This window comes from Ranitomeya imitator, chromosome 4 (genome assembly GCF_032444005.1).
Source record: "Ranitomeya imitator isolate aRanImi1 chromosome 4, aRanImi1.pri, whole genome shotgun sequence".
In the NCBI taxonomy this organism is placed as follows: Eukaryota; Metazoa; Chordata; class Amphibia; order Anura; family Dendrobatidae; genus Ranitomeya; species Ranitomeya imitator.
Genome location: NC_091285.1, coordinates 45,901,842 through 45,928,025, shown reverse-complemented (window position 1 = coordinate 45,928,025; position 26,184 = coordinate 45,901,842).

Genomic DNA, 26,184 nt, shown 5'->3' with positions numbered 1-26,184 from the left:
CCTCAATTCATCATCACTTGCTCTCCATTTACCTTCAATTCATTATCATTTCCTGCAACTCACCCTCAATTCATTATTTGCTCTCCCTCCTACCCTCAATAGATCTTTATTTGCTTTCCCCTCCCCGCATCTTCAAGTCATCATTTTCTATCCCACCCCCACCTTCAAGTCATCATTTGCTGTCCATCGTCCCCCACCTTCAATTCATCATTTGCTTTCCATCGTCCTCCACCTTCAATTCATCATTTGCTGTCCCCGTCCCCCACAAGCCCATTTAAATCGCTTTATTTTATTTAAAAAAAAATGGTTTAATACTTATCTCTTATACGAACCCCTGCAGCTTCACTTCCAGATGGGTATCCTGGCGAGTGACGCACGTACATGCCGATACGTACGCGATGACGTCATTGTTTAAGGGCCATCACTAGCGCGTCATAGAGGCGGCAGAGGGACTACCTTGGAGCTGGATGGCTATTCAATTTTGACAGCCGCCCTCTTTACTTCTGTTCACCGGGCCCAAATCAGCAGTCAGGGCAGTAAGGCCCTGATGGTGGCCCCGAGTATCACAAAAATACAATTTAGAAAGTTGCTTAAAGTTTGCATTTAAGAAACAAATGATGAAAAAATTTTTTTTTTCATTTTCACATCAAAGGTGTCCATAACATTTAAGTTCTCCATGAGGACAGCAACAATAAGTAAAAACATCATGTTGATAATACATATGTTCAATTAATGTTTTCAAAATGACATTAACAATAGATGGAGATATTTTAGCTAGAATAATACAATGTGATAAACCTGGTCATTATGTGTCAATGTCAAAGCATTCCTTTAAGTAGGCGGATAAACACGTGCTAGTTTGCTGCATTGAAGTCTGCACTAAATCACCATTTCACTCATTAATGAATAGAACAATACAAGTGAACGTTCTGTAAAAATACAATACAAAATTCTAAGCACGTGTCAAAAAGACAAAAAATCAGCTGCCAAGAATATACTTTGATCACAATTTTCTACAGGAATCATTATCTGTATGAAAGTATTGTTAATTATATTGTGTTCCTATTTACCAAAGCTGTCATCATAAATTTTCTGTACTTTTCAAACTTTCTAAGTACAAATTTAAAAATGTAACCTCACTGAAAAATGCAATTGAAATGAATTGACCCAAATTTGTTACTCAATTTTCTTAGAAACCATGGTGTTGTAAGGGGGTGAAAAATACCCTTTTGGACACTAGCAGAGGCATGTAGAGTTCTTAACAACTTAGGGTTAAGTGTAGGAGGGGCTGCTGGGAGTTAAGGCTGGGTGAGTAGGAAGTTAGTTCAGATGGGTCCAGGGCATCTGAAGTGTCCACATGGGCTATAGGCCCAGGATGGCTCGGCAGCCGCGTAATATTATTCAGTGAAAGTCCCAGCTATTGAACATTGGTACAGTGAGCCAGAACAGCAGCTTGTACATGGCGACTCATCACTTTGGCGGAGGCTCTTAGGGCCAGTGTCGGACGGGCTGATTTCCTCAAGGAAAGGTGAAGGATGCTGTAGCTTCACCAGGAATAGAACAAACAGGTTGGATGCTTTTCCAGAGGCAACTAAACCATGTGGCTGATGATTTCAAGTCTGGTGCGAAACAGGCATGAGGAGTATTTATTATGGCAAGGTTAAGCCAGGAAGAAGCTGGAAGGCAGTCTAGGACGGTCTGGTCCGGGTACGTGATACGCGGAAGTGTCAGCAAAGTGGGGAAAGCTGAGGAAGCATGTCCAGATGGATGTGTCAGAAGTGATGTGCCAACTGTGGACATATTGTGTGAAGTTGTCAGTAAAGAGACCTTTCAATTTACCATGGATTGTGTCTCAGTAACTTGAAGTCGCTTCGAAGAGGGGCTGTCGTCGCTTGGGAAGTGCCTGTTGGGACTTGAACCTGGAGATGCAGGTATGCTGAATAGTGGACTTTGCTTTTCTGTGGGGGAAGGCCTGGACGCCGATGCTTTATTAGGCAGTGTTTGGTTACTGAAGATAGACTCTCAGAGGTGAGGGCAGGCAGCAGACGAAAAGATGTAATCAGCTTTATTAGGCAGTCTTTGGGTAAGGACCATAGATTAGCAGAGGTTAGGGCAGGCAACAGACAAAAAGGAGCAGTCAAATATACAGTGCAGGTTGGTATCAAAGAAATCAGGAAATACTCAACTCAGAACTTGTTGATTTGGCACGGGATGGTGTGGAAGGGCCCTTATAAAAGCAAAGATCTTGGATATTATCTAAATACAATAGTAGTTAGTTCCCTTTAAGGAACTCAAGTTCCTCTTTTTGTGAAATCACTGGCATTGCAATGTGATGCAGGAGAAGAATGTCAGCCAGGAAAATAATGCCAATCATGAAAGAGAGTTCATTTATGAATTACAGGGTCAACAAATGCTGGCAACTCGCCTACATGGACTTCATAACATCTACTTGGCCTGCCTCCATGAGTCAATGGCTGTTGACTAATATGGTCTTAAAGGAAAAACCTGTTTTAAAATACTAATCATTGTTTTAATTTTTATTTCATAAATCAATATTACACATGAAAATATCTCATCAAAGAATTTGCTCCTTTCTCCTCCTGGACTGATCATTCACTCTCAATCCATAAGTAAAATCTGTAAAACCTGTATTCAGTAGAGATGAGCAGATCTGTTAAGATTCACATTTACCAAATTGGATGAAATTTCGACATCCAGTGATCTCGGAGACCTATTCATAGTTGGAAATCCCTGCTTAGATAGAGCAATGGGCCAGAGATGGGTGTGGCAGAAGATCGGACAGTGGACAGTGAGCTGAGTAAGTGACCAGAAATGTCAGCTGCTGGCAAAAGGTTAAAATAAATAAAACCTAAGCCACTTGCCTTTTGGGCTGCTGACACTGATCCCTGCCTGCTATCTGCTCCTCAGTGCCTCTATAGTGCCACATCTCTTGCCTGTTGTTAACTATAGGTCAGGACAATCAGCTGCGAGTAGGTCTTGGAGCATGTGCAGTGGGCTCGGAAGCCCAGGCGGAGCATAATGACTAGGCTGGAGATAGGATGAAGACACGGACAGAAGGGTAATTCTTCATAGAACTTTATCAGCACCAAATGTGAAATATCTTAGTAATTGGAAAATCTGTATTCACTGAAGACACATTTTACCCCTGATTTGAGAATTTGGAGAATGACTGAACAGTTCAGGAAGAGAAAGAAGCAGATTTGTGTAATGAGATATATTTCGAAGCTTTTTGTTTTGGCATTTATTATTGATTTATGGGGAAAAAAATGAAATTATGGCTACAATTAAATATCCCAGTGGGACATTTGCATGTAACAAATATCCAAGGAGAAAAAGGAAAATGCGGCACTCACCCAGGTAGATTGCGAATCAAAGTCCTTTATTCATCGTAACGTAACAACGGACATAGTAAGGAGAGGCGGCTGGGAGAGATCAGCGGTGCGGGGAGAAAGAACAGGACTACGATCGTTTCGCGCTTGTGCGCTTCCACGGGTCCAGGATTCGCAATCTACCTGGGTGAGTGCCGCATTTTCCTTTTTCTCCTTGGATATTTGTTCACTGCTTGTTATGCTGAGCACCACCCGAACATTGCAGACTATATACGTGCTATAGGAGTCTTGCAGTGGAATCCTCATGCTGCGGTTACACCGCCTGCTGCGATAACACCTAGTGCCGTTCATATTTTGTGCTTTTTGATTTTTATGCTTTGGATTTGCATGTAACATTTATCAATAACCCGGGATAGTGTGTCTCTGGAGGACTCAGCACATTTGTGAATTACATGGAGAGTAGTGATGAGCAAGTGTGCTCGTTACTCGGGTTTTCCGAGCATGCTCGGGTGTTCTCCGCGTAATTTGGGCGTGCTCAGATATTATGTTTGAGTCTCCGCAGCTGAGTGATTTGCAGCTGCTAGACAGCCTGAATATATGCGGTGTTGCTTGTTTGTTAAGAAATCCCCAGATATATTCAGGCTGTCTAGCAGCCGCAAATCATGTAGCTACGGGGACACAAACATAATCTCTAAGCACGCCCAAAATACTCGGAGAACACCCGAACATGTTCGGAAATCACGAGTAACGAGCACAGTCGTCATCATTAATGGATAGCTAAAAAATTTCAAAGGACACCATGCAATGCTTTATTTTCCCAGTGCGAGCGCTATTAAGGGAACTGAACACACGCTGCTAAATTCGGCTGTAAATTACAGCTGATTGTCCCATTTGCAGCATACCCTGCGATCAGTTTATTTTAAGGACACATTATACCTATTTTAGAAAATTAGTTTCTGGTATTAGCTGTAATATCTGTCCAGCAGGCATAGAAAAGAAAATACAATCTGACTGTACTAAATGATATTACAATGAAGCATCCCACTCTCTTCCCTACGTTAGGAGCAATTGTTGCATTGCCGTTTTAGCTGCTATTTCATTCATCCCACAGTTCAATCAAGATTTTTAAAAGATTAAATCTGACCACGGCCGATCCGCGCACAAGAGCAAGATGGCAGCGTTATTTATGACAATGTAATTTTCTGCAATTTAACAAGTTGTAAAAGTGTCGTAATTTCCTAACATTCAGAAATACAGCCGGCGTGGTGGGAGTTATGCAAATCAGTTGGTAACATTACATCTGTGCTGGAGACTATTATGGGGAGATTTAGCGTTCCATTGGCAGGGTACACTGTAATTTTGTTACACCTATTTAATGAAATCACTCAATTTACTAGAGTAAAATACAGATTACTTTCTAAACTTCCTTACAGTTAAAAATACATTTGGTGCTCAAACACATGCGCTTCATGGTATCTCTGCCGCCCCATGCTGGGTATCAGCATGCAATTAGCTCAGTGCTAACTTTCCTATCCAGCTTTTTAGCCGAACGTATCTTCTTGCTGCATTAAGCATTTTCAGATGAAGTCATGTTAAGTAAACGAAAAGCTGGAAGCCTATCTGAGAACATCTGGAGGATTGAAGAGGCTTACACCAAGGACACTTATGGATTGTTGAAAAGACAACTTTTAGTTTTTACAATAAATATAACTTACTGATCCACCAAATTCCAGTGCCCATGCGTAGGGTATAAACAGGGTCATTGCTGTAACTTCAAAAAGAGATGGTCGACAGTACTGAAATTTGGACTGTGCATACTTTGGTTCATGAGAAGTGAAAGTGCAATGAACCTCAGCGAAAGTGACGAGAACCATCCTGACGCTGAGTGGTCTCTCCAACTTGACGCACTGTTGGTCATCTCCACTACGCGATAGACTTGCTGCATGCCTTTCTACGTGTCGGTACTTTATGTTTGGTGCTTCCACTTCACTCATGCCGAATTCCTTCTTCATTTGTTAACAAGGTACAGATACAGTTTGGAGGAATGTGATTTCTTTGGGAAATCATATTGGAAAATTGAGTCCTTAAAGTGAGTTTCTAGAGAAGTTTGAAGGTCAAAATCTGCAATCTGAACCATGTATTCAGTCATGAGTGAACAAGCTGGAACAAACGGAAACATTACTGGATAGGTATGATGGAGGATATATGAAAATATCTAAGGAAACAATTCAGGATGTGAGACAACAAATTTAGGTACAGTACATCCACGTAAATTTTTGCAATGGCTTTCTCACTAGACAGACATGTCGTATTTTACATGTCAAAGAGGTCATGTGTTATGGCTGGCAATCAGGCAACACAGCGTGCAGTAATCAGCGCACATACAGAGATCTGGCAATAACCCAAAACAATAGGACGAGCTCTGAGACGTGGAATCTCTGTAGACTGCAGTACCTGAACTATCCTCACACAACTGTAAGCAGCAGTGGATTGCGCCTATCAACTACCTATGCAACTCGGCACTGCCTGAGGAGCTGACTAGCCTGAAGATAGAAATACAAGCCTGACTTACCTCAGAGAAATACCCCAAAGGAATAGGCAGCCCCCACATATAATGACTGTTAGCAAGATGAAAAGACAAACGTAGGAATGAAATAGATTCAGCAAAATGAGGCCCGATATTCTAGACAGAGCGAGGATAGCAAAGAGAACTATGCAGTCTACAAAAAACCCTAAAACGAAAACCACGCAAAGGGGCAAAAAGACCCACCGTGCCGAACTAACAGCACGGCGGTGCACCCCTTTGCTTCTCAGAGCTTCCAGCAAAAGTTAATAGCAAGCTGGACAGAAAAAACAGAAAACAAACTAGAAGCACTTATCTAGCAGAGCAGCAGGCCCAAGGAAAGATGCAGTAGCTCAGATCCAACACTGGAACATTGACAAGGAGCAAGGAAGACAGACTCAGGTGGAGCTAAATAGCAAGGCAGCCAACGAGCTCACCAAAACACCTGAGGGAGGAAGCCCAGAGACTGCAATACCACTTGTGACCACAGAAGTGAACTCAGCCACAGAATTCACAACAGTACCCCCCCCTTGAGGAGGGGTCACCGAACCCTCACCAGAACCCCCAGGCCGACCAGGATGAGCCACATGAAAGGCACGAACAAGATCTGGGGCATGGACATCAGAGGCAAAAACCCAGGAATTATCTTCCTGAGCATAACCCTTCCATTTGACCAGATACTGGAGTTTCCGTCTAGAGACACGAGAATCCAAAATCTTCTCCACAATATACTCCAATTCCCCCTCCACCAAAACAGGGGCAGGAGGCTCCACAGATGGAACCATAGGTGCCACGTATCTCCTCAACAACGACCTGTGGAATACATTATGTATGGAAAAGGAGTCTGGGAGGGTCAGACGAAAAGACACCGGATTGAGAATCTCAGAAATCCTATACGGACCAATAAAACGAGGTTTAAATTTAGGAGAGGAAACCTTCATAGGTATATGACGAGAAGATAACCAAACCAGATCCCCAACACGAAGTCGGGGTCCCACACGGCGTCTGCGATTAGCGAAAAGCTGAGCCTTCTCCTGGGACAAGGTCAAATTGTCCACTACCTGAGTCCAGATCTGCTGCAACCTGTCCACCACATAATCCACACCAGGACAGTCCGAAGACTCAACCTGTCCTGAAGAGAAACGAGGATGGAACCCAGAATTGCAGAAAAATGGAGAGACCAAGGTAGCCGAGCTGGCCCGATTATTAAGGGCGAACTCAGCCAACGGCAAAAATGACACCCAATCATCCTGGTCAGCGGAAACAAAACATCTCAGATATGTTTCCAAGGTCTGATTGGTTCGTTCGGTCTGGCCATTAGTCTGAGGATGGAAGGCCGAGGAAAAAGATAGGTCAATGCCCATCCTACCACAAAAGGCTCGCCAGAACCTCGAGACAAACTGGGAACCTCTGTCAGAAACAATATTCTCAGGAATGCCATGTAAACGAACCACATGCTGGAAGAACAAAGGCACCAAATCAGAGGAGGAAGGCAATTTTTACCAAGGGCACCAGATGGACCATTTTAGAAAAGCGATCACAGACCACCCAAATGACAGACATTTTTTGAGAAACGGGAAGGTCAGAAATGAAATCCATCGAAATATGTGTCCAAGGCCTCTTCGGGACCGGCAAGGGCAAAAGCAACCCACTGGCACGTGAACAGCAGGGCTTAGCCCTAGCACAAATTCCACAGGACTGCACAAAAGCACGCACATCCCGTGACAGAGATGGCCACCAGAAGGATCTAGCAACCAACTCCCTGGTACCAAAGATTCCTGGATGACCGGCCAGCACCGAACAATGAAGTTCAGAGATAACTTTACTAGTCCACCTATCAGGGACGAACAGTTTCTCGGCCGGACAACGATCAGGTTTATTAGCCTGAAATTTCTGCAACACTCTCCGCAAATCAGGGGAGATGGCAGACACAATGACTCCTTCCTTGAGGATACTCGCCGGCTCAGATAACCCCGGAGAGTCGGGCACAAAACTCCTAGACAGAGCATCCGCCTTCACATTTTTAGAGCCCGGAAGGTATGAAATCACAAAATCAAAACGAGCAAAAAATAACGACCAACGGGCCTGTCTAGGATTCAAGCGCTTGGCAGACTCAAGATAAGTAAGGTTCTTATGATCAGTCAAAACCACCACGCGATGCTTAGCACCCTCAAGCCAATGACGCCACTCCTCGAATGCCCACTTCATGGCCAGCAACTCTCGGTTGCCCACATCATAATTACGCTCAGCAGCAGAAAATTTCCTGGAAAAGAAAGCACATGGTTTGAACACTGAGCAACCAGAACCTCTCTGTGACAAAACCGCCCCTGCACCAATCTCAGAAGCATCAACCTCGACCTGGAACGGAAGAGAAACATCAGGTTGACACAACACAGGGGCACAGCAAAAACGACGCTTCAACTCCTGAAAAGCTTCCACGGCAGCAGAAGACCAATGAACCAAATCAGCACCCTTCTTGGTCAAATCGGTCAATGGTCTGGCAATGCTAGAAAAATTACAGATGAAGCGACGATAAAAATTAGCAAAGCCCAGGAATTTCTGCAAACTTTTTAGAGATGTCGGCTGAGTCCAATCCTGGATGGCCTGAACCTTAACCGGATCCATCTCGATAGTAGAAGGGGAAAAGATGAACCCCAAAAATGAAACTTTCTGCACAGCGAAGAGACACTTTGATCCCTTCACGAACAAGGAATTAGCACGCAGTACCTGGAAAACCATTCTGACTTGCTTCACATGAGACTCCCAATCATCTGAGAAGATCAAAATGTCATCCAAGTAAACAATCAAGAATTTATCCAGATACTCACGGAAAATGTCATGCATAAAAGACTGAAAAACAGATGGAGCATTGGCAAGTCCGAACGGCATCACCAGATACTCAAAATGACCCTCGGGCGTATTAAATGCCGTTTTCCATTCATCTCCCTGCCTGATTCTCACCAGATTATACGCACCACGAAGATCAATCTTAGTAAACCAACTAGCCCCCTTAATCCGAGCAAACAAGTCAGATATCAATGGCAAGGGATACTGAAACTTAACAGTGATCTTATTAAGAAGGCGGTAATCAATACACGGTCTTAGCGAACCATCCTTCTTGGCTACAAAAAAGAACCCTGCTCCCAATGGTGACGACGATGGGCGAATATGTCCCTTCTCCAGGGACTCCTTCACATAACTGCGCATAGCGGTGTGTTCAGGTACGGACAAATTAAATAAACGACCCTTAGGGAATTTACTACCAGGAATCAAATCGATAGCACAATCACAATTTCTATGCGGAGGTAGGGCATCAGACTTGGACTCTTCAAATACATCCTGAAAGTCCGACAAGAACTCTGGGATGTCAGAAGGAATGGATGACGAAATAGACAAAAATGGAACATCACCATGTACTCCCTGACAACCCCAGCTGGTTACCGACATAGAGTTCCAATCCAATACTGGATTATGGGTTTGTAGCCATGGCAACCCCAACACGACCACATCATGCAAATTATGCAGTACCAAAAAGCGAATAACTTCCTGATGTGCAGGAGCCATGCACATGGTCAGCTGGGCCCAGTACTGAGGCTTATTCTTGGCCAAAGGTGTAGCATCAATTCCTCTCAACGGAATAGGACACCGCAAAGGCTCCAAGAAAAATCCACAACGTTTAGCATAATCCAAATCCATCAGATTCAGGGCAGCGCCTGAATCCACAAACGCCATGACAGAATATGATGACAAAGAGCACATTAAGGTAATGGACAAAAGGAATTTGGACTGTACAGTACCAATAACGGCAGAGCTATCGAACCGCCTAGTGCGTTTAGGACAATTAGAAATAGCATGAGTAGAATCACCACAATAGAAACACAGTCTGTTCAGACGTCTGTGTTCGTGCCGTTCTACTTTAGTCATAGTCCTGTCGCACTGCATAGGCTCAGGCTTACTCTCAGACAATACCGCCAGATGGTGCACAGATTTACGCTCGCGCAAGCGACGACCGATCTGAATGGCCAAGGACATAGACTCATTCAAACCAGCAGGCATAGGAAATCCCACCATTACATCCTTAAGAGCTTCAGAGAGACCCTTTCTGAACAAAGCCGCTAGTGCAGATTCATTCCACAGAGTGAGTACTGACCATTTTCTAAATTTCTGACAATATACTTCTACATCATCCTGACCCTGGCATAAAGCCAGCAGATTTTTCTCAGCTTGATCCACTGAATTAGGCTCATCGTAAAGCAATCCCAGCGCCTGGAAAAATGCATCAACATTACTCAATGCAGAATCTCCTGGTGCAAGAGAAAACGCCCAGTCCTGTGGGTCGCCGCGCAAAAAAGAAATAATAATCAAAACCTGTTGAATAGGATTACCAGAAGAATGAGGTTTCAAGGCCAAAAATAGCTTACAATTATTTCTGAAGCTCAGGAACTTAGTTCTGTCACCAAAAAACAAATCAGGAATCGGAATTCTTGGTTCTAGCATCGATTTCTGATCAATAGTATCTTGAATCTTTTGTACATTTACAACGAGATTATCCATTGAGGAGCACAGAGCCTGAATATCCATGTCCACAGCTGTGTCCTGAAGCACTCTAATGTCTAGGGGAAAAAAAAGACTGAAGACAGAGCTAAGAAAAAAAAATGATGTCAGGATTTCTTTTTTCCCTCTATTGGAAATCATTGAAGGGCTCCTTGTACTGTTATGGCTGGCAATCAGGCAACACAGCGTGCAGTAATCAGCGCACATACAGAGATCTGGCAATAACCCAAAACAATAGGACGAGCTCTGAGACGTGGAATCTCTGTAGACTGCAGTACCTGATCTATCCTCACACAACTATAAGCAGCAGTGGATTGCGCCTATCAACTACCTATGCAACTCGGCACTGCCTGAGGAGCTGACTAGCCTGAAGATAGAAATACAAGCCTGACTTACCTCAGAGAAATACCCCAAAGGAATAGGCAGCCCCCACATATAATGACTGTTAGCAAGATGAAAAGACAAACGTAGGAATGAAATAGATTCAGCAAAGTGAGGCCCGATATTCTAGACAGAGCGAGGATAGCAAAGAGAACTATGCAGTCTACAAAAAACCCTAAAACGAAAACCACGCAAAGGGGCAAAAAGACCCACCGTGCCGAACTAACAGCACGGCGGTGCACCCCTTTGCTTCTCAGAGCTTCCAGCAAAAGTTAATAGCAAGCTGGACAGAAAAAACAGAAAACAAACTAGAAGCACTTATCTAGCAGAGCAGCAGGCCCAAGGAAAGATGCAGTAGCTCAGATCCAACACTGGAACATTGACAAGGAGCAAGGAAGACAGACTCAGGTGGAGCTAAATAGCAAGGCAGCCAACGAGCTCACCAAAACACCTGAGGGAGGAAGCCCAGAGACTGCAATACCACTTGTGACCACAGAAGTGAACTCAGCCACAGAATTCACAACAGTCATGTTCACCTGTAAAAAGTCAGTGTCATTCAGAAATCGAAAAGCCCAGATCAAGTAAAAAAAAGAATTCGGTTTTGCCAGATTTTTTTTCCTTGGGGCCTTTTGAAGGGACAGGTGTACAGTAACAAGCCACGAACATTACAGGCACTCCGAGAGAACATACAAAGATAAATTCAGGTTTGGACCCCAGAGGTCCTGCGTCTACATTCAACAATATGGAGCACCGCATGCAAGCGTGCTTGGATGTGACCGGTGGACATTTTCAACATCTGCTTTAAAACATCAGTTTCTCATGAACCAAGGTATGTACAGTCCATATTTCAATACAATAGATATTTTTTTTAGAAGTTACAACAATTTTTCCAGGTAAAGAAGTGTGTGAATCACCCTGTATAACTACCGTAATTTACTTATGGATGCAAAATTAAAAGGCTTGTTTCACCACTTCACTTTTTAAAAGCTCTGAGAATACTGTAAAATGCTACAACCTCAATTCCAGGAAGTTGCCACACTGTGTAAAATGTAAAGGAAGCAAGAATGCAATAGTCTGGAAATTCCTTGTAACCATATTTTATTCCCAAAATAACACAGATCACAGATAGAAGTTGAACGTTGGATATTTTTCAATTTCATTTGAAAAAAATGAACCCATTTAGAAATTGATGGCAGCAACATATCTTAAAAAATGTGTCCCTGGGCGATGTCTACCATTGTGTGGCATCCTCTCTTCCTTTTACAATAGTCTGTAAATCTCTGGAAAGTGAATAGGCCTATTGCTGGAGTTTTAGGAGAAGAATGTTGTCCCATTCTTGTCTGATGTGGGATTCTATCTTTTCAACAGTTTGATTTTTTGCTTCATAAAGAGGCAAATATTTTGTATTGGAGAAAGGTCTGGACTACAGTAGACCGGTTCATCAGAGAAACTATTCTTCTGGGAAGCCATCCTCTTGTGACGAATGCGGTATGTTATTTAGGATTGTCTTGATGAACTATACAAGGCCTTCGATGAATTAGACGTTGTCTGAATGGGAGCATATGATGTTCTAAACCATCTATGTAATGCCCAGCAATGATAGTGCCTTCCTTTCATGCATAAGCTGTCCATGCCATAGGCACTAAGGCAACCTTTTAGTATCAGAAATGTAATATTTTGAAGTGTATGCTGATAACAAGCTGGATGGTCCCTCTTCTCCTGATTCTACTGGTCAATGCGCCTGTGGTTTCCATAAAGAAATTCAAAGTTTGACAGTATTCCATTTTGCCTCAGGTTTTTTTTTAAATTAACTTTGTCCCAGAAAATACTGCAATGTTCCTGCATTGTCTTAATATATGGCTTCTTCTTTGCATGAATTAACTACAACTTGCATATAGTCCCCAGAGACATAGAGCTGGGGTGCAACTCTAACCACAGTAATGGGTAATTGGTACTTGATCTATACCTTTATGTGTTTGCCATCCTTTACTAAAACTGTTGACCCATGTAATTATATGTCATGCGTGATGTTGTTACGGCTGCTGCTGCTCCTTCTGCTGTATTTACTTACCGCTCCAGGCATCGCACCGCCTCCTCTCCCATTGCGGTCGTGCCTGCTTCTGGGTCTGCTGCTCCGCTTCCTCCCCGCTGCATTAGTCATCTTGCTGCCGCTGTCCCTGGGCTTCCTCTCCCGCCTGCTTCTCCTCGCTCCAGGTGCCACGCTGATCCTCAGTCCTCTCATTCTGCCACTGGGGGGTTTCAGCGTGGTGCTCTTTCTCATTAGTTTTCCCGGCTTGTTTCTGTTCCATATAGGTCACAGGCGCACGCTTCTCGCTCACTTTAACCCTCTCTGCTTCCTCCCAGCAGCCCTTGCGTTCCAATCAGTCTGCGGCACTGGGTATATCAGGCGACTCCACCATTCTGGCTATGCCTGATTATCATGTACAGTCCATGCGTTCTTCTGGCCCATTTCCTGACCCATTTAGCTTATTTGGTTCTTCCAACCTTCTTGTTCGGATCTGTCTGTCTGTCTACACCTGAGTTCCGTCCCATTATCCCATCTTCCTGAGCCATTCCTCTTCGTTCCAGCTGTTGCGGTATCTGACTCCCTCAGGCCTGCTCCTCACGATCCCTGTATAGGGGTTGGTCTCCCAGGTTTGCTCACCCGTGGGAGCATCAGTGTCGTGACCCAGAGGGTCCACACTTGTTCCATGTCTCTCCAGCCATTCTAACAGATATTGTACATATGCCCACTTTCTTCAGTGTGGATGTTGAGTTAGGCTACTTTCACACTAGCGTCGTACAACGCACGTCGCAATGCGACGTTCCGACACATACTGTGCAAGCGTCGCAAAACGGGGGCAGCGGATGCAGTTTTTCAACGCATCCGCTGCCCCATTCTGAGCTGCGGGGAGGAGGGGCAGAGTTCCGGCTGCGCATGCGCGGTCAGAAATGGCGGACACGATGCACCAAAAAACATTACATGCAACGTTTTTTGGTTTTGACGGTCTGACGCAACACAACGCAACCCTCGCACGACGGTTGCGACGTGTGGCAAAGTGTCGCAATGCGTTGCTAATGTTAGTCTATGGAGAAAAAAACGCATCCTGCAAGCAATTTTGCAGGATGCATTTTTTCTCCAAAACGACGCATTGCGACGTGCGTCGTACGACGCTAGTGTGAAAGTAGCCTTAGATGTGCAACAACATTTGACTTTAAGCTGATATTAGTACGAATATTGAATGATACATGTGCAAATATAATTACTGTGTGCATTATCACCCTGTTTATAGGATGGCTACTATATATTGATTATTTTGCTCGCATTTACCCAAGGGTTATTTTGTACACTTAGCGCCCCTTGCTCTATGCACTCTGGTTCTAGTGTCACTGTCTGCACCTTCATTTTTCATTTTTATTTTTTGCCCAAATCTGTTCATGTCTTTGTATGTTTTAAAATTGTTCTAAGAAAATGTAAAGGAGTTTTACTGTATAGCATGGACTCATGTTTCTCCTTATATTAATATTTGATTGAGTTGCTATCAATCTTAACATATGGGTACTTTTTGCATATGTATGCGTAAACCATTATAATGTTGATTAGGTGTTTTCTGTATTTATTTGCAATTGCATGTTGATGAACACTTTTTGAAAATGTTCTACAATATTTAGAAGCAGTACAGTAGTTCACAGATTGGTGAACCTCTGACCATCTTTTCTTTTGAGAGACTCTGCCTCTCTGCCCATGCTTTTTTTTATACACAGTCAAATGATTTATTTGAAAATTGAACCTCTAACTGATTTTCATTAGTATCACTTACTGCTCTAACCTTTCGTTAATCCCAACTTTTTGAGAAGTGTTGCTGCCATCAATTTCTAAATGAGGTTTTTTTTTCAAATTAAATGGAAAAAATGTACAACTTTAAACTTCTGATTTGTGTTCTGTTGTCAATAAAAGTTCTGTTGTCAATAAAATATGGCTATACAAGATTTCCAAAACATTACGTCCTGGTTTTCTTTTAATTTTACACAACATTTTTTAAATTGGGGTTGTAATTTAAAGGGAATCTGTCAACAGGTTTTTGCTATATAATCTGAAGATAGCAGGAGATAGAGGCTGAAACACAGAATTCAGTGATGTTGCACTTTTTTGTCTCTCTGCTGTTGTTTACTTACAATAAAGGTTGTATAACTAGGAGATTATCACTGCCCGGAATACAGTTCATGCTAGACGAATTATGAACCCGGCACTGATCAACAGCTTACTGTCAATATACAATGTAAACAGAAAGCTGTCCTGTGGGTGGGGTTAACTTTCTGAACTTTGCTTTATGCTACATCTAAATGCTATGATTATAACACAACAGCTTCACCCAAACTGAATGATACATCACTGGAATCAAGATCTTTTTCTACAATATGCTGCTCTCAGAGGAGATGACTTGGACAAAGTTGAAGGAAAGATGAATGCAGCACGTTATCAGCAAATACTGGAGGCACATTTGCACTCATCAGCCTGGAAGCTGCGCATTGGGAGATACTTGGACGTTCCAACATGACAATGATCCAAAACAGAAGGCCAATCAACCTGTCCTTGGCTATAGCAGAACAAAGTGAAGGTTCTTGAGTGGCCATCTCAGTCTCCTGACCTCAATATTATTGAGCCCCTCTGGGGAGATCTCAAGCGAGCATTTCATGCTAGACAGCCCAGTAATTTACAGGAACTGGAGGCTTTTTGCCAAGAAGAGTGGCCAGCTTTACCATCTGAGAAAATAAAAAACCTCATCCACAACTACCTCAAAAGACTTCAAGCTGTCATTGATGTTAGAGGGGGAAATACATGGTATTAAGAAATGGAGTATGTAAGCATTTGATCAGGGTCATTTGGATCTTTTGGGTTGTCATTATGATTTAAAATTGAAAACACAGTAGTTTTACAATACATGGCATCACCCAACCACTAACCATGAATGGAGGAAAAGTTTTGGTGTTATCATTCATGAAAAAGGCCAAGAAAGCAAAAATTCTGCCAGAGTATGTAAACTTTTGAGCACAACTGTAGGTGCAAAGAACAAAGCAGTATACTACTTGGATAGCTCTGTCTCGATTACTGAATTTACCCAAGTAAAATAAAAACATCACGTACTCTCCTACAGTTTTCTTGCAGTGACAACTGTGCCTGATATCTCAGAGCTCGCGTGGCAATATTATGTCATGAGACCCATGAGTACAATCAGCAGCCGCTAATGAGCCGCTTCACTCTCACTTCCTTTAGATGTAACTGACATCCAGAGGAAGTGAAAGTTGCTGCTGCTCTCTCACTTCCTCTGGATGTCAGTTACTTTGAAATGAAGTGAGAGTGAAGCGGCTCATTAGTTGTCGCTTATTGGCTGTAGGGCACCTGGAGTCACATTGTCATTTCAGCAACATGGAGATGAGTACAGGCTTTCTTTATTTTACAAGGGGGAATATAGCAATGGAGAAGGGGTTATCCGAATAGTGGACAACTCCTATAAGCTAGTGCCACTTTTAAGAGAAGTGCAAACAAAATGGTACACAGACCAAAGGACTTTCTATTGAGCTCAAATCATGTTTGCTTATGCTCAAAATGTAAATTGAGTAGTAATCAGCTAGTATACTCGTTGCTTGGGTTTTCCAGAGCAGGCTCGGGTGTCCTCCGAGTATTTTGCCATGCTCGGAGATTTAGTTTTTGTCGAAGCAGCTGCATGATTTGGACTTCACGGCAGATAATCCCCAGTTTCGGATTGGCAGTTGTGGCACTGAGACAATAATGAGGTTAAGAACTAGGAATCATAAACAGGAAGGCAGACAAAAGAAGCTGATGACAAAGACAGGAGCCATAGTTCAGGGCTGGAGAAATGAGATAGATCCAGGAAAGGTATCCAAGGTGCCAGACAGTAGCCAGCGCAGGGACACTGTCAGAACACAGTAAGCACCACAATTACCGAGCAGATTGAACAGGTGGGCTAAGAGTGGGTTGATAAACAGAGTCAAGTTCAGAAGAGAATGTCATCATTAATGATGTTGGGAGTTTGAGCGCTGTCAGACATAGACCGTCCGAGGAAATGAAGAAACAGTAGTCCATGTTTGACAGCACCCACACTATAGTCGTATCTATAGTCATATCTTTAGCCCAAGGTCAATTAGGTGGAGCCTATTCTTGATTGAGCTGGTGTAGCAGCAGTCAGGACTTTCACGACACATGTTGTTCCTAGAGTTGTGCCTGAACATTTTTTGATCACCTGTGAATAATCATGCAAGGTTTTTACACTATAGAGTGCCCCTATTTTATTTCCTAATATCATCATCATGGAACCAGAAGAAAGCGTTATATTGTGTAGTAGCGGAGCACCAGAGGTAACACGGCTCAGGTCAAGTTTGAACCAAAAAGAGAAAGAAAATTACCTTAGAACCTATGAATCTGTGTAACAAAAAATGAAATATAACCCATATATGGACAATTTTACTTTTTAGGTGGATAGCCTCTTTGGGTTTGGATTACTGTACTAGTAGGTGTCTACACATGATGTCTTCCACAGCTGTTAAAGTGATTATTTAACCCCCTGTCGCTACCTCTTCCCACTGCGAGGCACAGAGGTTGACTATAATTACTTCTTTTTTACACTGGTAAGTATTTTCTTCCTTTTGAAGAAAAGACTTGATAGAAGGGCTCTCTATCAGAGTTAACTGTCCCTGCTGAATTGCTTTGACAGCCACTTGGTATAGCAAATTCTCCAAGTATCTAAGTATGCAGTCTGTAAGTTCAGCTCGATTAATTCCCCATAGCAGAAGGTACAACTATGGCTTTGGTAACTCTACCAGTAGAACGGTGCTCCCTCTTTCTTTGCCTGGTATGAAGTCTCAATTTTCCTCCAATTTCCTCTTCTGTCTCACCTTGCATCATTTTTGAAGCAGGTATAGTTAGCAGGACGGCTGCAAGGAAAATATACTTATGAGGGAAATTAAACTTCTCAGGCCAGTTTTTCACCAAATATTTTTATACATGTGCCACTCTAGTTTTCGATACAGTTTTTTTTTATTAAATGCAAAAGTGAATCTAGCAGTAAGAAGAAATCTATTTCCAGCTTTAAACATTGTATATGGAGATGGCTGCTCCTAGTATGCACCTGTTCACACTAGCTTTGAAGTGCCAGTCAGTCTTTTGTCATTTCTATTACCAGTTTGGGCTCCAAAAATTGTGCCAAAAACTGCTGGTGCATTTTTACCAAAAAAACTGTGTGTAAAAACTTTGCGCTTAAGAGATTTTGAAATCAATAGAACATAACAGTACACCCATAATTTTAAGATAATCCTATTGTCTTTCCCATAATGTATTCCTATACTTATGTGTCTGTATATCTTAAGGACAATAAGCAACAGTGGGACCACTTATTCCATGTAACGTTTTATCAATTCCTTTCCATTCGGTAGGACTTTCCAACCTTTCTATGAATCAAGGAGTCATCCACTTTCTCCAGAAGTCTATCCCTCGTTATCTCCCTATTTTTGCACTAATTTCTTAAAAGGTTAAGGTTAGGTCATTGGTTTTGTCCAGTGTGAAAACTATTTAGAAGAAAAATAGCCAACAATGGTAGTGTGATGATGACCCATGATCCAAAATTTAGCACAATGGTACCATAAAAGCTAAGTGACGGTTATGGACGCCGAGGTACAAGGTTAACGTTTGCTCTCAGAAGACTGAAGTTATGGCTGTGACCAAAAGATTAGAACTACTTTTAGTTTGATGGAGCAATGAGCAATATACAGTACATATATAATATTTATATAATCTTTATGGTACTAGCCAAACTTCTGCTATGTCGTGAGGGTGTTGAAGTGAAGTCTTCTAAAACTCTATCTGGCCATGTATTAGGTGGCACCAATTTAATATGGCATTTAATTGGAAAAATCTCAAGTTTTCCTTGTTGGATCTACACTGGTTCAGAAAAACCATTAAAAGTTATTGGTAGAGATGAGCTAATGTGTAATTTCAGTTTGTCAGATGTGCTGAATTTTCCCAAGAAAATCGATTCACAGCTAATCCATTTACCATATATTGAAAGTTCTCCAAAGGCTTCAAATTTTCCTCTCACACTTATGTTCACTGCAGTTCTGTCACACACAATCTGTAATGTTTTATGGATTTCTCTCCCTATCTTCTCGCTATCCAGATCCACCACAAAAGGGCTGCTACATTCCCTGCCCCTGCTTTTATACAGTCTATAATAGTCAGAGATGCTCTATAAAATGTAATATGATAAGGCAATTATTTGTAATTCTACCCATCCAACCCTGAGGTCATGAAAGTGTTCTCTGACTGATGCAATCTTCTGCAAAGTGTAAACTTGTACTGGCTGATTTAGACCGGTAGAGCAAGGCAAATTGCGCACTGACTTAGCTAGTATAAGTAAATTTGAAAAATTTTTGCTCAAATTTGCTTTGTATCGAATCAATTCAATCACCTTCACTAGTTTGGGAAACAAGAGGGTCCCACAGGCAACAATAAGTGCTGTATTACTTAGGTATTGTACGGGACTATATTATGCCCACCCGCATGAGCCCTTAGTTTCCTCTGCAATGACAGCTGCTTATACCAGTCAATGTAAATCATACAGACATCATTTGAAGAAATAAATAATCAGGGTTATTCCCAGAAAGCCATCTCAGATTTACATTCAACGCTTTGGCGAAATCCTTCTTATAATATTTCAATATATTCCATCGGCATTGCTGAATATTTAACCCCTGCACAGCGTAGTACCATTATACATCAGAGCGTGTTTCCATCACACGAGATTATTCAGCACCCATCAGACTTTAACCCCAGGCATTAATAACCTCATGGAGCCTCATTACTCTCCGCTTTGCCTTCTCCTGCCACACTCCTTTTACACATCTCTTCAACACAAGCTAGCTAAGTAAATCTGGGAGCGCATTAAAATAAGAGCAGTGGGTAAGCCGGGGTTAATAGGCTTCTAGATACGGTCCAATGGAGTTAGTAGGCGATCTTTCCTGACAAATTACTGAAGTGAGAAATATAGGAGCCGCCCGGGCTGGAATGATTTCTGAAAACTTTCCTCGTACAAAATGTCCAAAAGAAAAAAAGAAACCCATTAGCAAAGCAAATTGTATTTTGCGCGGATAATTTACACATGAACACATTGCTGTGTCTTTAGGTACAGCTCCAAAGTGGTTTCTGAAAAGCCAAAGTCAATTCTGTTTTAGCCACTCAACCTCCTGAATTCGGTCTTTATTGTGCCGGACGTCGGGGGTGATATAGGTCAGGTCTGTAGCAAAGGCAGAACAGCTGCAACGGGCTACCCCGTGAAATCACAAGGGTGCGTCACCTTCTATCAGGACAAGTCCTACAATTTCATTGTAAGCAGGTTCCTATACGAGACATCACACCAGCTCCACGTTTAGGGCATTTTTGAATAATATATTCCCATAGGCCATTTTGTCCAGAGATTAATGTGTCTCTTCAGGCCTGGTGGGTCTGAGTGCTGTATTGTTATGCAGATGTGCCTTTGGGAAGCGTTGCACCTGCCATACTATATAATGGTGGAATGGCAATTTTATTAGGATTGCCGCCTAAGATTCTGGTTCACATCTGCTTAGGCGGGAATCTTGCCTATTTATCCTATAGTCACGTTACAGACCTATTGTGTTTTCCACGGTATTGAAGGGTACATTTGTCTTTGGATAATATTAGTTAAATTCAGTAACAGGTAAAAAATATACAGCAGGGTAATAATGTAAGTTAGGTAACTACAGAAAAGTATGTGTCCATAAAAAATACAATTAAATAAGAAAAAAAATCAGAGGATGCCCAAGGTTAGAAAAAGAACTTATTTATGCTTATTCTATGTGTATTATTGCAGTACAAAAAAGAAAGTTCTAGTATTTTCTAGAGAGAATTAAATAAACATGTTTCCCCCAAAAAATTGGTCAATTTATGCTAAACCAAAAAGATTTTGAATTTTCTCAATTTTGCTGGATTTAAAATTGCCAGACAGGTGTTAAAAAAATAAATAAATGTAATATCTGTCTTCTTTGGTCCAGTCACCAGTGGACCTGTGGTCTTCATTGACCATCTTTGGCATCTACTGGTGCCTGGAATCTCTGGCATTTCCTGTACTGACTATGATTATGATGTGTGGTCCAGAGAGCACGAGAGACACCAAAGATGCTACAACACACATTGCTAGACTCAGGGTCTCAGTCTCTATATTGTACTTCTGTTGACAGATTCACTTCAAGCTCATAAGCCTACACATTTTAAGTTTCTGGAGCTCAGTCCTATCAAGAAATAGATAGATTATTTTTTCCTTCGTTTGCAAACCTGCCTGATGAAGGAGCATCTGGGCTCTGAATGCTCGTGTAAGGAGATGGACCAGCGGCCTTGTTCCCCCTGAAGGCATCTAAGCTGCTGTGGTATAGAAAAGTGAATAATGTTTGTTCCTGATATGTTGCCTTGTGATAACAATGATTTTTCTGTAGGCCATAGTACTTATTTACGGTCACAAGGTGTCACTGCCTAGAACTAGGCGAAAGGTTACGTTTTGCCACCAACTGTGGAAAACAGATAGTGCGAGAGTTAAGGCCAGCCCATTGTGGGGAGGAGATTTGGGAATCTCTGGTTAGTGTGAGGAACAGGAAGTAGTGTTCAGTTAGTAATTGGTTTGGATAATGAAAGAAGTGAGTGTGTTTCAAAGTGGAGAATAAAGAAGCAGCCAGAGAAGGAAAACGACTAAAGAAAGGAGCTCAGGTAGTGACTGTGGAATAACTCTAGCCAGGCGAATTGAGGAAGAGAGCTTTGGTCCAGCAACTTTATGAGAGTCACTACGGGCCTCTGGGATGGAAAGTGAAAGCTAAGTCCCGGGATCTGTGAGCCCGAAAAGAGACAATGCAGGGTGGCTGGAGCGACATACAGTAAAGGAGTTAGTCACAGGCTCTTCATTTACGTGGTTCCTAAAAAGTGGACTGAAGATAGTGAGTACAGAAAAAGAGCAGCTAAAGTGTCATAGCAGTCTAGAAAGCTTGCAAGTCCCTAACTCTACTAAGTAGAAGTTTCTTTAATTGTGCACTGAAAATGTTTGTTGAAGACATGCCACTGTTCTGTCACCCAAAGAAAGATGTCTGCATCCCCTGCCGTGCTTTGTTGATGACTAAAATGAACAATAAAGTTGAACTTGTATTTGTGCAATGTGTGTGGTCTCCTATTCGTGGGGTCACAGGGAATCATGACCATACTAAGTGTGATGGATCAGAGGAGTCAGGAAGTGTTCACATTCACAAAAGCAGCACACACATACACCGGAAGCAGAATCCTGTTCTCCGTAACATGACTGGTGTCGGACTCATAACACTTGCCTACGTCTACCACCCTGAGCATCATTACATTTGCATATTTAATTTTTCTAATTAGGCAATAAAGGTATCACTCCGAGAACACTTTTGGGCATAAAAGTATTTACATCTGTTCTCCCTGACTGTAACAGGTCATATCATTTGCATTTCCTGGAAAAATCAGGCATTCAGATACGTTAGGTGTTAGGAGCCAGAGTCATCACAATAAAGTGACCATCACAATCTTAGGGGTTAGGAGCCAGAGTCATCACAATAAAGTGACCATCACAGTCTTCTCCTGCACTTTCGTGTGCACCTTTCTCCAGCAGCTACTAATTTGAGAACATAACTTTGCAGTCTGTTAGGAAAGAGAATATCACGCTGGGTGAAGGACAGTAACTGCACACCAACGGGGTGAAGGAGAGGGGAGCCCAAACACTAGGAAAGTGGGGAGTGGATACCCCTAAGCAGGTCTAAGATCACTGTCTGCCCTAACTGTCCCCATACAGGTTCTGCACCTATCACCAAGTAGGAACCTAATCCCTGCCTGATCCTAGCGATAGGCCCTGGTTATGGAGGGGATGGGATGCACTAGTCAGTCCCAACTATAACTAAAAACCATAGAGGGTAGATGAATGAGGGGAACACTTAGCTTGAGAAGACAACCGAGATGTCATGCTAGCAATCCTTCAAGAGACCTCTGAGAAGGAACTAACAGAGAAAACTAAGAGCCGACGCCAGCACCATGCTACAGTGATTGAATATATTTAAACCTACTGCACAGGTGTGTAATTAGCAGCAGATGGTGGAGGTAACTGTTGGGTTTGAGAGGGAGAAGGATATCACTCCTTCACAGAGATGCAAAAATCAAGAATGTGCTTGAGCTAATCACAAAGATCTTCTACAGCCAGATGCAGGATGATTGTCTGTCACACCTGACACACCCATGACAGAGAAGCACTTATAATATTTATTAAAAATAGTTAGTGCCACAAAATCATGGCCAAAAAATTTGGAGATAAAGTTAATTTAAATCCAGGCTGCCGAAGATCCAATCTACGATGAGAAACCAAATGCAGAATGGATGTGGCTTTTTTTGTCATTGATCATCGTCGTTTGTCCTGATGAAAAGGTTTGATTACCTTGAAACACGCTGACAAGCAAAAACAGCATCTATACTATATTTGGTCTCTCATCGCATATTGGATCTTTGGCAACGCGGATTTACGTCTACGCTATCTCCAAATTTGTGTTCTACCATTTTGGTGGATCTCCGGCAGCTTTTTCAAACAAGTCAACTATGGGGTTGTGACTGTCACAACCTCACCAGGTGAGCAAATCCCTCTTTTCACTTGAAAAATGGATAACACCTTATTGCCCTTATAGTAGTTTCAGCTTTTATTTTAGTCAAATCATGGCCGCAACAGATTTGTTCAAATAAAATAGACAACCCCTATAACAATCTAAAATTTAGAATAATATATGGTCTCTTGTATGGGTAGAAAAGTGCGTTTAGTTCTGCATGTTGTGGCTGTGGACGATCAGGAACAAATAAATATGTAGAGAGGGGGCTTTGCTTTGAACATTGTTCAGGGCCTATGGGTAGTTTTAATCCATTACTGCAGACACGTCAGGATTAGCTCCAAATATCTCAATTTGCAGCATAGAAGTTAATTATCTTTAGCTAATAATGTCTTTGAAATGTAACGGCTCAAACAATTAGCCTATGTCTGTGAGGACTGTTAGACACTTTCTTCAACAATACGCAGTGGGTAATCAAATTTTCCTGCTATTTAAGGATTTGAAGTGAGCGCTTACGTTTGAGCAGCATAAGTGTCAGGTCAATCTTGAGATCTTGGAAGGTGTCCTCCTATACTGACTGATACATACCTTACTCTTACGGGAGAAAAAAAATACATCTTTCTTATACCAGTTCTGAGACAGCCTGCTTCAACGGCCTAAGAAATCTCACCCTCCATTGATTTCTGCCGGAAAGGAAGTAAGAAAAAACCCTGCAGAGAGATGAAAGAATCTGCTAATTGGAAGCGACACAGAACATGCTGCTTCTACCCCTTTTGTACTTATGGTGTCTGTCTGCTAGCGAGAAACCGGGATTAGGGGAGGGGGAGCAGAGGTGAGCGGAAAACTTAACCATTTGAAAGAAACATTTAAATTCCCTGTTTTATTTTAGTGCTTATATTATTACATTCATATCCACAAAGGTTTATTTTTTTATACTCCAGGCTGCATTGTTGACTCAGAACAGGAAAGTCTTACTGATCGGAGCTCAATTCGACTGCGGTAAATAAGGGGAATCTGTAACCTAAGTTTCATGGGTGTTACAATAGCTTCATTGACTTCATACAATAGTTTTTTTTTTATAAATAGGCATTAGAGTTGAGCAAAAGAATTTTCAGGACCCTGGTCAGCGTCCACATCAGTACTTCATTGGAATCAGAATCGGCAGTGCGGACTTCCTTAGTTGGTACTGAAATATTGGAATCCTAAGTGTTTACTAGGATTCCTCAACGCCATGACTTGGCGATGAGATGCATGTCATGATATCAGCTGAGGCTCTATAACCATAAGGGAGGACCGGGATACAAGTAAGTGTCGGCATTGGAAATTTACTCTGCACTGGTCCAAATGCCATGGGTTACCGTTTAGAAGTCTGGTTGGGACAGAAGCGTTCAGTAGGGAAATACCGAAAGAACAATAAGAAAGGGTGAGAGTGATGGTAGTGCATATTTGGGATAGTTGTGAAGGAACACAACATCTGCCTTACAACCCACAGCTGTAGTCTCGTGGCTGGGGGAAAAATTCTTCATATAGCAATTCACTTTTTGTGCCAATATCATAGTCCCGGGGCTGCACAAGAAAAATACTCTATGGTATAAAATTAAGGTTTTTATTATACCACCACATTTTGGTGATGGATTGGTGCCTTTTTCAAGGTAGAAAAACAAAATGAGGGGTACCATTGTAGATACAGTACCTGTGTCCCGCAAATCTTTTTACATAACTCTATTAATCATTACTTATTACTTCTAAGATTAGAACATCTTTAATGGTTGAAGAGTGTCAAATAAGAAAACAGAAGAATGAATGCTACACATATCCCTTTTCCCACTTTAAAGGTATGTTCACAGCAAGTTTTTGGAGCAGAAATTCAGCAGAAACTCCTCAATTCCTCTTCAAAAACTCAAAACGCCTCAAAAATTTGGAGTTTTCTGTTTCTGCTCTGAAAACTCAGCACATAGCCTAAGATTTCCAACCATGTAAAGCCTTAAAAAGGAATCTACAATATCAGAGATTTTAACAAACACACAGCTAGTGCTGAGCATTATCTGAAAGGAGACAACCGCTTTAAGTGTCTCATAGTCTCCGTCATGCTATGCTTCCGGTTTTTCACGTTGCATTTCCATCAAATTAGAGAAGTATCTCAAGGAAGCAGCAGGATCTCATAGGATTCTTGAAGGCGATGACTATTTTTTACAAAGATCTTAGCACATACCTATAGGCCTAGTACTAGACACGACCATCACTTTCACCCATCCACTTCGCCTGTAAAATTTTGTTTCAAATGGAATAAAATAAGGTGGATCAATTTTACAGCTGGTGATGAGTATTGCTTCCGAAATATTTCTCTACTTTCAGAGCCTAAAAGGGGCATGTAATAGTTCATATTCTATTTTTTTCATTAGGGTGTGCTTTGCCCCTTCTCCAAAATGGATACTTTCATTGTGTCTATTGGAGGAGGAATGTATAGCTGACCTAAGCTTAAAGGAAGACTAAATACAAGCTAAGCCTAAAAATTTGAAACATTTCGCTTGCAAATAAAATTGAAAAAAATATATGAAAAATCTTGTCTTTGTGTCTCAGAAGATTAACAATGTCCCTATGTTCTCCAGGGTGCGGCAGTCAGACAACTGACTGCAGCAGAAACATCTCGCCCCTTTCCTGGCT